Source organism: Chiloscyllium plagiosum, unplaced genomic scaffold, assembly GCF_037043375.1.
Source record: "Chiloscyllium plagiosum isolate Xiang-an unplaced genomic scaffold, Cpla_swu_hap1 HiC_scaffold_21, whole genome shotgun sequence".
Taxonomy (NCBI): Eukaryota; Metazoa; Chordata; class Chondrichthyes; order Orectolobiformes; family Hemiscylliidae; genus Chiloscyllium; species Chiloscyllium plagiosum.
Genome location: NW_028270159.1, coordinates 23,238,431 through 23,254,056, shown reverse-complemented (window position 1 = coordinate 23,254,056; position 15,626 = coordinate 23,238,431). Strand labels below are relative to the sequence as shown.

Genomic DNA, 15,626 nt, shown 5'->3' with positions numbered 1-15,626 from the left:
AAGGGACAACGCTTGAAGTTCTTTCATTGAAAGCAGAGAAGCTACTTTAGTGTCAATGTCCATTTTACTGATTACCCAATAAATCCAATTTGTTTGTCACTTGATTGAATTGGCATCGTTGAGCATTCTATATGTAGTGCAGAAGCAAAATATGAAACATATGAGACATAATCCAGAATACCATATTCTCAATGAATGGTATGAAAGAGGGCAAAATTGTTGGTTGGTTCAAAGTTAACACCATTGTAATAAAACTTGTCAATGAAGCAATGTGATTTGTTTTCATGAATTACAAGAGAAGTCTGAGCAACAGAACTCTGAATGTACTCAAAGCCACTCACCATCAAGTCTATCAATTGCTAGATGGTGCACCAATTATATCTGTTACAACTCAGCCAGAACCTCCAGATATCCTCTGACAGAGAGAATGCCAGGGACATGAATGAAGGGATAAAACAAACAATAGGTACATCCACAAAGAAAATGGCTCCTTTGAAAACAAACGTATGGGAGGTCATCATCAACTGCAGTAAACAGTTGGAGTAGGTGGAAAACTATCTTCACTTGTACTCCATAGAGAACGCTTCATTAAGAAAATTCCATGCACCTTAGAAAGAAATAAAGCAGAGCTGAACAGCTCGGCAGTGATGGAATTTAGCAAAACTATAATGTGTTCAATGGGCAAAACTGTAGGGGTTAATGCAATGTAGCCTTATCTCATCAAGAATGGGAAACCAGCACTGCTGTAGCACCAACACATCACAACCACCATTGTTCTTGCTGGAGGGAAGGAGTGGTGCCCCAGGATTTAAACTCCAGAATGTAAAGACTTTGATCCTATGCAGCAATCACAAAGACTGTCAAGGCATCTCCCTTGATACCTGACTGTAAGAGGGAATCTATTTGCTTATGTGCTCTTATTAGACTCCAGATGCATCGTCCAGAATCCCAATGTGACTGCAGAAGCAGAAGATCCACAAAAATTACATTCTTCCCGTATGGCAGCTGCAAGAGAAAGTTTGGGAACAAAGGAATCCGCGTGGTATTGCCTTCATCCATCTCACCTTGGCATTTGATCATCGGAGCAAGGGACAATCTATTTAAGCCACTGGACAAAATTAGCTCCCCGCTGAAGTTGATCCAGTTGGTCTCCTCTTTGCATGACATCATTAGGTAAGTTCGGCTGTGATGGAACGACATTGCAACACACTGAGATCCACAGTGGGACAAACTGGCACCTAAAATCTTTGGCATTACCTTCGCTCCACTTCAGGAGATCCCAAGAGGGTGCCTACATACATGCCAAAACTGAAGAAAAGCTGTTCAGCTGGACATGTCTGAGATTCAAAATGAAGGTGCACCAAATCCTCATCAAAGAGTTTCTATAGCTGATATTGAGAAACACGTACAGTGGAAAGTAGACAAACTCTTACATCTATAGGTAGTTTGTTTTAACTATCAGCATCGGGAAGACAAATTTCATTGCCCAGGATGTTCGCATCCTGCCACCTATCAGCATTGACAATATGATGCTGGAAGATGTTGATAGTTTCACATACCTTGGCTCCCTAATCACCATCAATTTGTCACTTGATGCTAAGATCCACAAATGCATCTCAAAAGCTTCAGTTATTGTATCCAAGCTGCATAAGAGAATATGGAATGACTAATTGAGAGAATCAAACTGTGAGTCAATCCAGTCAGCACCTTCAGTGCACTCATTTACAGGGGATGAAACCTGGACAGCATATGCTAGGCCGATGATAAGGCTGAACCATTTTCATCTTCAGCATCTCAGATGTATCCTTGCCATATTTGCAGACCAAATCACCAGTTCAGAGGTTCTTGAGCATGCTAGTCACATTAGCAGACACAACTAAGCTAATGATATCTGCACTGGTTCAGCTATGATCATTGAGTGGATGATAACTATATTCCAAAAGACCTTGTGTACAGTGAGTTGGTAACTGGGTCACAACCTTACTGACATTCATACATCCATACAAAGGACCTCTGCACTTAAGGTTTGAAGATGGCAAGCTTTGACACTGACACGTGTATCCTTTGGAAACTGACAGGAAGGGCATTGGAAGAAGTGAGCATAAACAAAAACATGTTGAGATGAGGGCCCAGAGAAAAGGCGATGAATTATCTACTTTGTTGGACCACTGTATTCCTCTGCAGAAAACAGAGCAGCGATAGCCAAGCTTGTCTGGGGCTTCTGGGCTACAACAGATTTGATACCAGAGTGCAAGCTATCACCTATCAAGAAGGAAGTCTGCCACCTGGCAAGAACCCTCACATTGCTCCTGGGCCTTCAACAGGAGATACCAGAATCATTCTTGAATGGACTCTTTGGCTGTTCATGCAGCATTTTTCTAGCTTGCACCAGGAATTATGAGCCCTGCCCTCTGGGAACAATTATTGTTCCTATGTTAGAGAAGAAGAGTTCCATTGCTGCTAAGTGCACCTGTTTACAAGGCCCACAAAAATCTGGAGTTGATAAAATACAGATGAGCAGGAGCATTGTGCACTCCACTCAGTGTCAGCAACAGGTGTAGTACATTTCAGTGTCAGCATTAGGAGTAATAAACCCAGTGTCAGCATGAGGAGTAATAAACCCAGTGTCAGCATGAGGAGTAATAAGCTCAGTTTCAGCATGAGGAGTAATACACCCAGTGTCAGCATTAGGAGTAATAAACCTAATGTCAGCATTAGGAATAATACACCCAGGGTCAACATTAGGAGTAATGCACCCAGTGTCAGCATTAGGAGTAATAAATCCAGTGTCAGCATTAGGAATAATACACCCAATGTGAACAACAGGCATAATACACCCAGTGCCAGCATTAGGAGTAATGCACCCAGTGTTAGCAACACGAATATTACACCCAGTGTGAATGGCAAAAGTAATTTACCCAGTGTCAGCAACAGGAGTAATACACCCAGTATGAGCAATAGGAGTAATACACCCAGTGTCAGTCACAAGACGAAAGCTCCCAATGTCAGTAATAAGAATGACATACCTGTTGGCCTGGGATCGGCCACCCAGCTGTGTAAAATCCGGTTGAACACTTCTTGTAGACCATGGGTCTTCCTTTTGAGTTGACCTTTTCATGTAGGTGGATAAGATACTGCCCGAAATAGCAATTTTGATTCTCGCTGTTCTGGTGCCCTTTTACAGGATTGGCAGAGTAAGAGTCTGAGAGTGCTGTGTTACAGTTTATGTCATCGCCTTATGGTGCTTGAAAGTGAAATAAATGGTTCCCATATTAGAAAAAGGAAAGAAAGCGCTATAGTGTACACAGAGCAGTATATCATTCCAAACTATCTCAAACTCATTTCATTGAAGGAGTGAGCAGTGCTCCTGACATGACTTTTCCAGATATCAATTTTAGTTTTAAAGTGTTTATTTTGTACCAGAGAGAAAAGTTCCATAAGGGCATCTATGGACAAATATTTAATTAATCTTTTGAACAAGTGCCTTGACTTTTACTTTTATATCTTGAAACAAGTTTTCTGAATTCTCCCAGATATGGTTAAAAGTAAAGGTCGAGGCACATGTTAACACTAAAATCTCATTTGGCTCTTGGGTTCCCGAAGGCCTTTTTACCATACAGTAGCTTGAGAGTAATGCTAAAGGTCACTCAGTAATGTGCAGACAGCCTGTAAACCAAAGACACTTGTGCAGACACAATCACATTCTATTCTAATCAACACTGGTACCATCCTCAGCCAGCATCTCCCCATTCTTGCATGGATTAAATAACAAAACTAAGTGTTATTCAAACAAAATCTGGTAAACAGCATACTAGTTAATTTTGTCTGTTTGCTTAAATGTCTGATTTACTTCCCTGTTGGTTCTTAATACTGCCTCCTTGTGCTATTATTTTTGTCTTTCCACCAAGTGACTGGGATGATCTTGACCATTGAAGTCTCTACAGATCTCTCAAGCCCATTCCAATATTTTTTTGAGCAAGCACTTGCAGTATCCAGCACACACTTGACTTTTCAAAATCCAATGTGCAGTCTCCCCGCTGATCTTCAATTAACCATCAATATGTTTTTTTTTCAGATTTATTTTTATATGCTTGAGGAGCTGTTGACAATCCCTTTGTCAAAGTGAAGAAGGTTGGACGGATGGCCTGCTGGATGGCTCCACCCTTGTCATTAGTGATGATTCATCATCAGCGCACATTATAAAATTCCTGGTGCCAGAATGGTTAGACATTGTTCCTTTGTACTCTTTATTTAGAGGCACTCTTTTAAAATAAGAAATGCTGGTGTTGGTGTTGCATTTTATCAGCCCTCTGGGGATGGGCTGGGATGGAGAAAGATGGCAAAATTGCAGGACAAGGCATCTGGTAGCATGCCACCACTGACAAAATGGCATGGCAGCAAAAAGACATTGAGCCCAATGGAGCTACTTGTGTGTCCTACTAAGCACTTTACCAACTATGGAGGGGAAGTGGGCAGGTGGTGGTGGGTTGGCATTGCTGTCCAGGGAGACTGTTTGATGGGAGCTGGCAGACTTTTGAAGGCTCTGGTAGGCGAGAGCCTTTCCTTCTGGCACTCTTTGGCCAATGGAGAGCCCGGCCCCCTTGCTCAATCAGCAAGCTGCCCTCCCACAACCAGCTTCACTGGGACTTGCCTATTTTGCTTTGGCAGCTGGAGATGGCGCTGGTATTGAATGTACATAACTGGCCATCAATGCAGCCTCATCTTCCAATTGCAACCCCAGCAGCAACACTCAGTTATGGTGATGCTGCTGAGACTGATAGGGTCTGTGCTCAGACCCAGCCACAGCTTTTTCTGGTCTTCTTTTGTTTAGTTGGAGAAAGTGAGTGGTGGATAAGATGAAAAACATGTTGACAAAGTGAAGCTAGTTGTCAGTAATGCACATGCAGAGGGCTAGTCGTGTCTGCAAATCATGTCACTCAAGCTCACAATGTGTCACTGAGGAAGAGGAGAGAACTGTGGGACAATGATAGATTTTGAACAAATTCCTTGGATAACAAATGTAGTCTCAGAAGAAACTTGAAACTAGAGATAGTAAGCTCTGCTCAAAGGTGCTAATAGTGGAACCAGGTAAAGGCAGTTCCACTAAGGAGAGGTTTGAGTGATGGTGTAGCCAACTGTATCAAAGGCTAAGGGGGATTTGAAGATGATTAGGAGGAACAACATAACTATTGCCACACTCTCAGTCCCAAAGTGCCCAGGTTATGTGGATTGGTCATGCTAAAAAGCCTCAGCGTCCAGGGACGTGCAGGCCAGGTGGGTTAGCCAGAGTAAAGATGGGGTTACAGGGATAGGATAGATTGGTCTTTGAAGGATCACTACAAACTCAATGGACAGAATGGCCTCTATCTGCACGGTAAGGATTCTATGATTCAGAATGTTGTTTGCAGTTTTACTTTGAGCATTTTAGTGCTGCCCTGAGGCACTAACATTGTTGGAGAAATTCAATGAGAGTCATAGGAGCCAAAGACACAGGTTTGGGAGTCAAGGAGTTTGGAGAAGGAGCAGATTTGGAGACAGGGTGGTAGTTTCTCAGGGCATGACAGCCAACAGTATTTGTTCTTAAGAAAATGTTGAAATTGATATTCGAAGAGAAGGAACCAATGAGACTCGTTAACTTATCTGCATGAAATATTTTAGTTCTACTGTTTTGAAGGTGCTAAAATAAAGCAGTTAAAAATCACTTTATCTTTTAAAAACCAGACAAAGGAAATACAATTGAACATATTTGTGCACTCATTATTTTTATTCTTACAGCCAAATCCACCCCAAAGACTTGCGGAATTTCTGACATACCTCCTGTCTGGTAGATAACAAGAGGCTATCTAGAAAGCTCTGTTTTCCATTTAGTGCAAAAGATATTTCTCATGTTTCTGTCAATGGAGATATTGGCTGCTTGATATGAGTGTGATTCTTTCCAAGAAACTTGGCTATACAGACCTGTCCAGGTAGTGCCATGAGTCATGTTCTAATACAGTGCTCACAAAATGATATTGTATAGTGAGAGTGGACTTCATGTAGCGATACAGGACATTGTGGATGAGATGCTCCTTCTGAATGTCTGGAAGATCCTCATGGTATGAAGCTGAAGGAAATGAATGTTCACTGACACCGATAGAGCAGTAAGAATGATTTGCTGTACTGACAGGCTATCATGGGTTGGTATAATACAAGGCTGACATACTTAGGTGGCTGACTCTGTTACAGTACATGTCCTGCCAGAGGAAGTATCAAATGCAATTTGTTCAGCTCCAATGACTTCTGAAATTTTGGTTTTCCTTGCACTCTTCCTCTTTTAAAGTGAAGTATCCTCCGAGAGCTGCTCCGTCTTTTTTCCACACAGAAAACTGCTGCATAGTATTTGCTTCTCTCACTGATGTTCCACAGTTTGAAATCTTTGCCTTGGTTGCACTTACTAACAGCATATCTGACCCATAGTAAAATACTCACACTCTGATTTGACCCCGGATCTGCGGAGTGTTTCAGGGGTTCATCACTAATGAGCTTAAAATGCCTTTGACCAGTTAAATTGGCCTTTTTCTTTCTCTTCTGTTCCTTGGCTTTTTTTTGTTGGAAGCTAATAACTGCTTAGAGCTGCATTGAACACAGACAGACATTGAATATTACTTTCTCCGAGAAATGTCACTCTTCCTATCACATCCATTGTTTTACCAATGTTGTTAAATACATGACATTTATCTTAAGATGTGGTTTGTGTCCAAGGATCATAAACATAACAGCAAACTCCTGATCTCAAAGAATCATTCGATACCCGGGAGAGAATTCACAACCTCCCTCTGGGTAAGGACAGAGTGACAGTACCATAAATGATGGCGACATTTTTAATCAACCTTTTGAAACATGATACGACACACCTCTGGAGCAGGTGAGACTTGAATGTGGAGCTTCTGACCCAGAGGTAGGGACATTACCACTATACCACAACAGCCCATAGTTTAATTTGGAACATTTTGAAGTCATGTATGTTACATCACTTCAAGTGATCATCTCATGTGTTGTGATGGTTCCCACCTCTACCATCATTTCAGGCAGTGAGTTGCAGGTACACAACCAGCTTCTGGGCGAAAACATTATTCCTTTAATCCTCTCCAAACCTCCTACCATTTATCATAAATCTATGCCTCAAGGTTATTGATACCTCTACTAACAGGGAAAGTTTCTTTCTATCTACCCTACATATGCCTGTTATGATTTTGTACACAAGATCTGTAATACATGAAGTTTTCTACAGCTCTGAGGTTAATTGAGTACTGTATTTTAATTGCAGCATTCATTGACTGCATTACTTCTTGGTCACTAACTGGGGGTTATCATCTGATACACTGCAGTCATCACCACATAATCATTCTTGCATCAGCTCTATGTTGTCAAGCTTCAGACACATAGGACTATTGATACGCAGCAGGAGCACCCACTGACGGTGAAAGCAAGAGTGCCACAAGTCAAAATCAAGTCACTTCACAAACTGCGCAGGTCACCAATAATCACAGCAGAATGGAAATGAAGAAAAAGCTAAGGATTTGTTTTCAGGGAATCAGGTGTTGATTGTAAGCTGTTGTCTCATGGCTTATGTCATTTCATACCCTAACCTAGAGTGGGTTTTTGTGGTACAGTGGTAGTGTACCTATCTCTGAGCCAGTTCAAGTCCCACCTGCTCCGGAGGTGTGTAATGACCTATCTGAACAGGTTGATTAGAAAATATTATAGCTTACCCTCACAGAATTGTTACAGCACAAAAGGAGACCATTTGGCCACAATGTTGCACTGACTCCATTACCTATGCCAATCTCCTGCCCTTTTCTTGTATCCTTACACACCATTTCTATCCAAATAATCATACAAAACCCTCTTGAATGCTTCAGTTGAGCCTGCCTCCACCACATTTCCAGGGAGTCCATTGCGTATCCCAACTACTCATTGTGTGAATACATTTTTTTTCACCATCACCCTTGCTTCATTTTGTAGAGACCCTCTCTATTTGTCTTTCATTTTTCTCATATGTTTTGAAACTATGAGTTGAGGTTAATAGTTGAACTTTGAATAGTAGCATGTTTTAAAGTGGAAGGGAAAATAAACATGGAAACTGGCCTGAAAGATAATACAACTTAATTACTGTCCTAAGGACACTGTACTTGAGTCAGCACCAAGTTGTTGCCATGCTCAGGTCTGGCACGTGGTTGGATGTTGAATTGGTCACACAAGGGAAGACCAGCAATAGCCAGCCAATCTCAGACAATGTTGACTGAAAAGAGAAGAAAGAGAGAACAGTTTCTGACTGAGCTTTTAGCAAGAGGCAGTGTGATTTTTGAAGACTTCTGGAAACTGCTGTAGTGTTTTATTCTCTCTGTCCAGTTATCTGATTGTTGAATGTTCTGGGAAAAGAATCCTAGACTGTAAGAAATAAACAAATATTTTTTAGGAGACTGCTGAAACTATATGCATTAACTGATGGCTTCAAATTTCAAGCAAGATGGACAAGTCTACCTGCCTGTGAACAGCCCAACGTCCACAGATTTCATGAAGACCTTGTATTTATTCTTGGAAACTGTTTATTGAACTGGGAAATTACAATTCGTTCATTTTATTTTTAATTTTCCTTTAACTGTGTCTATCTGTCTGTTAGTGGGGGTTATGATAAAAAAGATTGAGCTTTAGTTTGTAGATATTAATTAATGACCTTATTGCTTATTGGTGTTCTGCTAAAATTACATTAATAATAAATTGTTATTTTTTGATTAAGTTACAAGCTTGATGTCCAAGATCTGTTCTTTGTAAAGTCTGGTTAGTAACAATTGAGCAATTTGGAGCATCATTGAATGTTCTAATTTCGCTATGTAGTGAATCTAGTAAGAGTGAGGCTAATTTGGTTGGGCTGGATATTTTTGTTTCAGAACAACTTGTACATTACTTTAAGCCATACTCAACCATTGAAAATCCATGATTTTATTTTGCATTGTGCAAAACCTGATAGTCATTTGCAGGTCATTTCACCACATTCATGGCTCCTCTGGCTCGTTCGTTTGGGTGAATAAATTCAGAGCTGCTCCTCATTTGGGTTATTTGACTGTGGTGACTGTGCTTGACTATCATGCCACCTCACTAATTAATAACACACTAACAGCATGACAGAACCACAAGACAGACTGGGGAGATGGATCCTTTGTTGTGGAGTGTTAATTAGATAGTCAATGCCAGATTTAAATATATTGAAAAAGTGATTGACCTGGTGGTGGAAATTTAAGGTTGAACAACTGGTTTTAGCCATTACTATACTTGCAAATCAGTGTGCCCACACTCTTCAATTTATCAAATGTTGAAATATGTCAAACAGTTCATGCATAGACTATTGATTGTGGCTTCAAGGCATAGTTGACCAATAATGGCTAAAAACTTTTAACATTCTATTTTAGATTAATCTAGAATTTCCACCTGAATAATTGTAGAATTTATTTTGAAAAATATTCCTAAGGTGTTTGAGAATTGAAAGGACCCTGGTTTATTTACTGCAATCAATTTCAACCTGGGACATTGTTCCAAAAAAGTTTTTTTTTGTTAAGAAAAGTGTTATAATGGAATAATTTATTGTTTTCCTCCCTTCCCCATGCTTTAGTGACCTACACTGGACTTACTGAGATTAACAAGGAACATGTGGTGCTGCTGAGCTCGACTGACTGTTTTTTCAGTTGCTACTAGCATTGAACAAGTGATATGCAGGGAGTATACAGGAAATATGCAGTGAAAACTCTATAGGCATATGCGCAGGGTTGATCAGCCCCAAACATCAAATGAGCCACCCGTCACTTCATTAAGACCTATCAAATTGACCACCCACAAACGAATAGAAGTCAAGTGTTCTGAGTACAGTATATTCAACTGCCTCATTATTGAAGTGGAGAATTTGGGCAACTCACTGTCAGCAGATCAATGAGTTGAACAATCCATTATTCGTAACCGACACATTCTTGTCTATGTGTGAACTTGCTTTGTCCCCTATTTTAACATTAATCTGTTCAAACTAATTAAAACCTGCAATACAATAATGGCAGCTTGTGAGTGGCTTATGTGACATAGTGGTAGTGTCCCTATCTCTGAGCCAGGGAGTCCCAGGTTCAAGTCCCAGCTGCTCTAGAAACATGTAATAATATCTCTGGAAAAGATTAAATTGAAAATGTGTTAAATTTTGATAGTGGGCTTTTGTATGAAGAGTTTCTCTGTTTGGCATTAACATGTCAGCTCATAGGCAAAAGTGAGGACTTGCAGATGCTGGAAACCAGAGTTTAGATTAGTGTGGTGAGGGGAAAAGCACAGCAGGTCAGGCAGCATCCGTGGAGCAGGAAAATCGATGTGCCTGGGCTTTTGCCCGAAACGTCGATTTTCGTGCTCCTCGGATGCTGCCTGACCTGCTGTGCTTTTCCAGCACCACTCTAATCTAAATTTCAGCTCATATATGTAACTTAGGCTGTCTTGGCCCCATCCCCACTCCTAAAACATTGTGCATTATTGGCTGAATTCAATTCAGGATGTCTCGATCCACACATCCTGTTCGCACATCAACAATAATCGGGAATAAGAATCCTTGTTGATCTTCTTCTCAGCTTAGATGAGCTAACTCAGCATCTACTATGAATCCTGCCCAAGCTCTTCTGCCCCAATATCACATAAAGATACTACGTAATCTCACTGATTCTGTGTGCAACTTTAAACCACAGGATATTGTCCTGCAATGCTGTGCATTCCTGCAGTCTGGTGATATAAAACTCATCCTCCGTCTGGATTTTTGAGCACTCATTTATTTTGCTTCTTAGTTCATGGTCTACATGTCTGGGACCGTCAACAGTACAAACTTCAACCTGAGAGGACAGGGAGAAACTTGCATTTATCTAGCAATTTTCACCACTGCAGGATTTCTCGCAAGCCCTTTATCTCAAATGAAATGCTTTTGCTATAATGTAGAAAATGTCTCTCAAAACAGCAATGTGATAATGACCAGACAATTTTTTTTTGCATATGATGTTGGTAGAGAGATAAATATCAGCTAAGACAGCCTCTTCTTGTGCCATGGGATTGTTTGCGTCCATCAGAAAAAGTCAATGGGGTTCCAAAGAAGAGTCTTGGCACTTGAAGTGTGACATTAAGTTTTGTTTCTCTCTCCACATATGCTGCCAGACCTGCTGAATTTCTTGAGCATTTTCTGTTCATATTATAGGCAGATTGGGACCTCCATTTAAGGTCTTCACTCAAGAACTGCATCTTGGTCAGTGCAGCACTCTATAGATACTGCAATTTCGTGTCAGCATTAATTTTATGCTCCAGCCCTAGAACGTGACTTGAATCTTATGAAGTGGAGGGAACAATGCAACCAACTCAATGTTTCGGTTGTGGCATTTCAAACACATTAGTGAAGTAAATACTAGAGTAGGCCATGTGATACCAGCATTGCAGCAAAATCTAAGACTGAAGATCACAGTTGGAACTTCGGTGAATGACAAACATCAAGTGGAGAAATAAATCAATGGAAACAAGTGTCACATTACTGTGATCAATTGGTGCTCATTTTTTGTTTACACTTTAGCATGTTGCAAACTATTGGTTGGTTGATATATGCCAATGACAGTCATCAAGTCACTGAAGCTCAGAGTTGCGCTACAGCTGGTGCTTTCTGAAATATTGCTTGTTTTACAAATGAAACTGGCTTTATTTTATCAGATGCATTGCATGTATAATTTCAGCACATGCAAAATAATTTAATTTATACTTTGCTGGCAATAATGTTTCCCAGCTCCTACACTATAAAGTAAGCTGGATTGTTGAAATCTCTGTTAAGTTTCTTTATTTGTAGCTTAACTATTTGTATCCTTATTTATCAGAAATAAAGACTTGTATTTTTCAAGTACCTCTCATGACCACCAGATATCTTAAAGAGTTTTACAGCCAATGCACTTTCGAAGTGTAGTCAGTGTCAGAATGTGGGAAATGCAACAGTCAATTTGTATCCAGAAATCTCCCACATTAGATGACTGATGGTGGGTTTAACCTGAGGGGCACAATGCCTTAGGCAAGGGGGCAAGGTTCAGGAGGCAGAACCTTCATGGTGACCTAATTGTTAATTGATTGAGGGATAAATATTGGCCACAACACAGGTGCAAACTTTACAAAAGTGTGCTATTAGATCTTTTACATCCACCTGAGAGCATAGAAGGACAAGAGCAGAACAGGCGTCGTGGGCTATGGTTCTATCCCAGAATCAAGCACATTGGGACCCCTGCAGCCCTGTGTCCTGGTTATAAGTTCCTGATGTACAATATTCCTCATTGATGTCCCAGGCCCTGCCATTGGGACCTCAATTTTTACCATCTCATCGAAAAGACAGTTCCCATCTCTGCTAATGTAGCACTGTCTCTGTAATATATTGGCCGGTCAATTCTAATTCTTATGCATGAGTTCTGGACTGGGTCTTGAACTTTGTGAGTCAGAGGTGAGAGGGCAGATACGTGCTGCTTTTTACCTTGCATTTTTCTGATACAGTTTTGACTGTCAGAGTTTGTCAGATCTAGGCTACTTCTGAATATCTCTGCGTTTGGCTTTGGTTGGCAGGGGATAAACTTGAAACAGGGAGAACCAGACTATGCCCATTGACCCTCCAAAAAGATGCAGCACAAGTTAATCAGGAGTGTAGCAACAAAGGGCTCAATCAAAACCTGGTGTGAAGTGAGATTTGCTGTTAAGCTGTGGTGCAGCAGCTCAAATGACAGGAACTTCTCAGATTCATATCCTTGAGCATACATAATCTTTCTTAAAAAGAATTGTTGTCACTATTTTAAAGAACGGTAAGGTTATTACCATTTTTTAATGTTCTATGCCTAGCAGAAAATGAGTTAAGGGTTCTTGTGCTTTCCACACTGAGATCCAGAGTTTTACGAGTTATTTTGAGAAAGTGTCTAGAAGGGAATTTTTTTTTGTTTGCTGATCAATGGATAAATTTAAATTGATATATAAATATTCAAGATGGTTTAAACTTCATTACCACCAAATAACTGAGAAATCTGAACAGTGCTCAAGGGTTTATCCAGTGGTGTCAAGATGATGAAAGGATAATTAGTCCCGATGCCATCTCTTCAAGTATTCATACAAATGATCTGTTTAGAATAATTTTCATTGGTTAAAATGTTGCAGCTAATGACTTCATGATTATACCTTAAACAGAGAGCGGTTGAGGTTATTGTCCTTTAAGGATCCGTTCAAATGGGTTCAGATGAGCAGAAGATTGCAAGTTGCTGCTAGTTTACCACCATTAAGAATGGCTTCTTCTTGTGGACATACTTTGGATGAGTAAATTGGACCTGCTGCCCTGATTACCCACAAGCAAAGAAATTAGGTCATTTTGAAGGAACCTTTTTTAAGCTGCCTCAAAGCATCAATATATTAAACATTGTTTTTTCTGTGAAGGAGGGAAAAAGGCATTCTACTACAATTTCACCCTGATGGCTAATGTTGAAATACAAAATCATGATAAGGGAGGGGAAAAAATTCTACTGGAACAGTTACATTTGGTTAACCTAACCTCCTTAAGTCACCTGCTGTCTGGTGTACCTGCCCTGGTGCAGCTGAGCCAACCAGTCATGAGAAACACAAGATGCTGATTGCCTGAACTCCTGCGTTTCTATCAGCTGAACCTCATATTTGACACAAACCAGAAATCAATGTGTGAAATCTGTGAATTAAAATTGCTGCACAGTATTTTTCCATTAACGTAACCTATATTCAAACCAAAGTTATTTTGAGCTGATTTACTTCAAAGCACATTGAATGTAGATGGTTGAAAGACTAGGGTTGATGTAGCAATGTTTTCAATATTGCACTTTTTTTTTACAAAATTAAACGTTGAAATGTTTTAAATAATATGAATGTTGGTTATCTACATTTTCAGGGATGCAAAGTTATATTGGGATCAAAATACAAAATTCTAATAGGGTCACAATTTGTTTTACAGATCCATCATTCCATAATTTATTTGGAATTTGTAAAATATCATTTCTATGGATGCAACACTAAAGAAACTGGTGTATGAAGAGTAAGGTGATATTAGAAGTTGGCTCTGAACAGGTTAATTAAAGCAATTGCTCCATTCCTGATGGAACATAAAGAAGGCTGCTTCTTGCTGGGAATGGGTATAAGCAGATCAATCTGACGCAGTTTCTGCTTCAAGTACACCGGGAGAAAACCAATAACAGATTTATGTGAACCAGTTTAAAAAGCCTAGTGTGAATAGCACCTAAATTAAATTAGGAAAGCAACAGCATTAGAAAGGCTCCTGTTGTCTCTTAGTTATATAGCCATTGGATTAAGGATGCTTTAAGCACACTGTGTAAGATGTGATTTTATTAGGTTGCTCAGATGCATGAGGCTGACATGTTTATTGTGCAAGGCTCTAGCAATGATGTTCCAAACTGCAAGTGCTCACTTGATATTACGAGTGCAGCCTCTACTGTTATTAAGAGGATTTGAAAAAATCAATTGCTCACAGTAGCAGCATAGTTAAACTATTTTTCACTTATTTTGCTTTGAACTACTAAATGTGCACCGTACCATATTTGTACTCATGGATTGTTGCTATTATTTATTTTGCAGAAGTCACTGTAACTTTGTGATATATTTGTATTCAGCTTTTCTGAATAATCGAGAGTAGCCACTTCTCCAAGTCCATTCCAGTATATCTTGTTTAAAGTGCTTGCTTCTAACACTGTCAAATCGTCAGTGGGGCATTGCAGTAAAACTGAACAACATTGAGCACAGAGTGGGTCACAATTCATAAGATATACAGTTATACCAGGTGTGGGGGCTGCAAACAATGCAATAAAGTTTTGTTACTCAACATATGTCGGATAACAAAAATTGATTCCACATTCGGAGCTGTCTGCAGTGATGATGTTACTAAATTATGCCACAATAACTGCTCCTGCAATCACTCTTTTTGATGTCACAATAATCTCTGCAATATCAGTGCAACTAGTTTGTGACATCATGAAACAGTTTAACTGCCTTTAGATTTTAACTGTTTCAACGCTCAGATCTGTAACCTATAGAAATAAAGTGAGTTAGTGTTTTTAGTCCTGCCTGGATTCTAACTGCTGAGATGGAGAATTTATACATAAGTATGACAATGTGTGAGGCTCTTACTTTTCAATTTATGCAACTTTCATTCAGGACATAGAGACAAGAAGATGGATGATAAGCAGCTGGATCAGACAAATATGCCTGTACAGGTATTTATGTCCATACATTTACTTGCCTCCACAACTGCAGCTATGTTTGCTTTCATGCATCTTTACCATTTGTGCCTGACTCTTTATGTACGTTTGTGCTTGTAATTCTTATTCTTCTGTCTGTAGTCATTCCACTATCTGTAATGATCCAATATTCATCCAGGCAATATTTATATGAATGCTCATGTTAAAATATAAATAAACTTCAGACATCAGTTCAATTTCTTATTATTTGATGCTTTAGAATAAAAGAAGTGAATAATTAGAGTTCTTATCAGGAAAGTGGGAACATTTCAGTGCTACTGTCATGGCTGTTCTGTCCAT

The 15,626-nt window shown here is 39.8% G+C and overlaps 1 long non-coding RNA gene across 4 annotated transcripts in view; it reads left to right on the top strand.

Annotated features, from left to right (window-relative positions):
* The window catches only part of LOC122564858 (uncharacterized), a 73,825-nt gene extending 58,549 nt beyond the window's left edge, over positions 1-15,276 (top strand). For 2 of the 4 annotated variants that reach the window (XR_006316027.2, XR_015760779.1), the window contains one exon: positions 4,076-4,206. This is a non-coding gene — a long non-coding RNA (uncharacterized LOC122564858). Of the gene's footprint in view, positions 1-4,075; positions 4,207-14,029; positions 14,101-15,243 lie in introns of those variants that run through there. The other 2 variants (XR_015760777.1, XR_015760778.1) reach the window with 2 other exon arrangements.
* Positions 15,277-15,626: the final 350 nt, after the last annotated feature.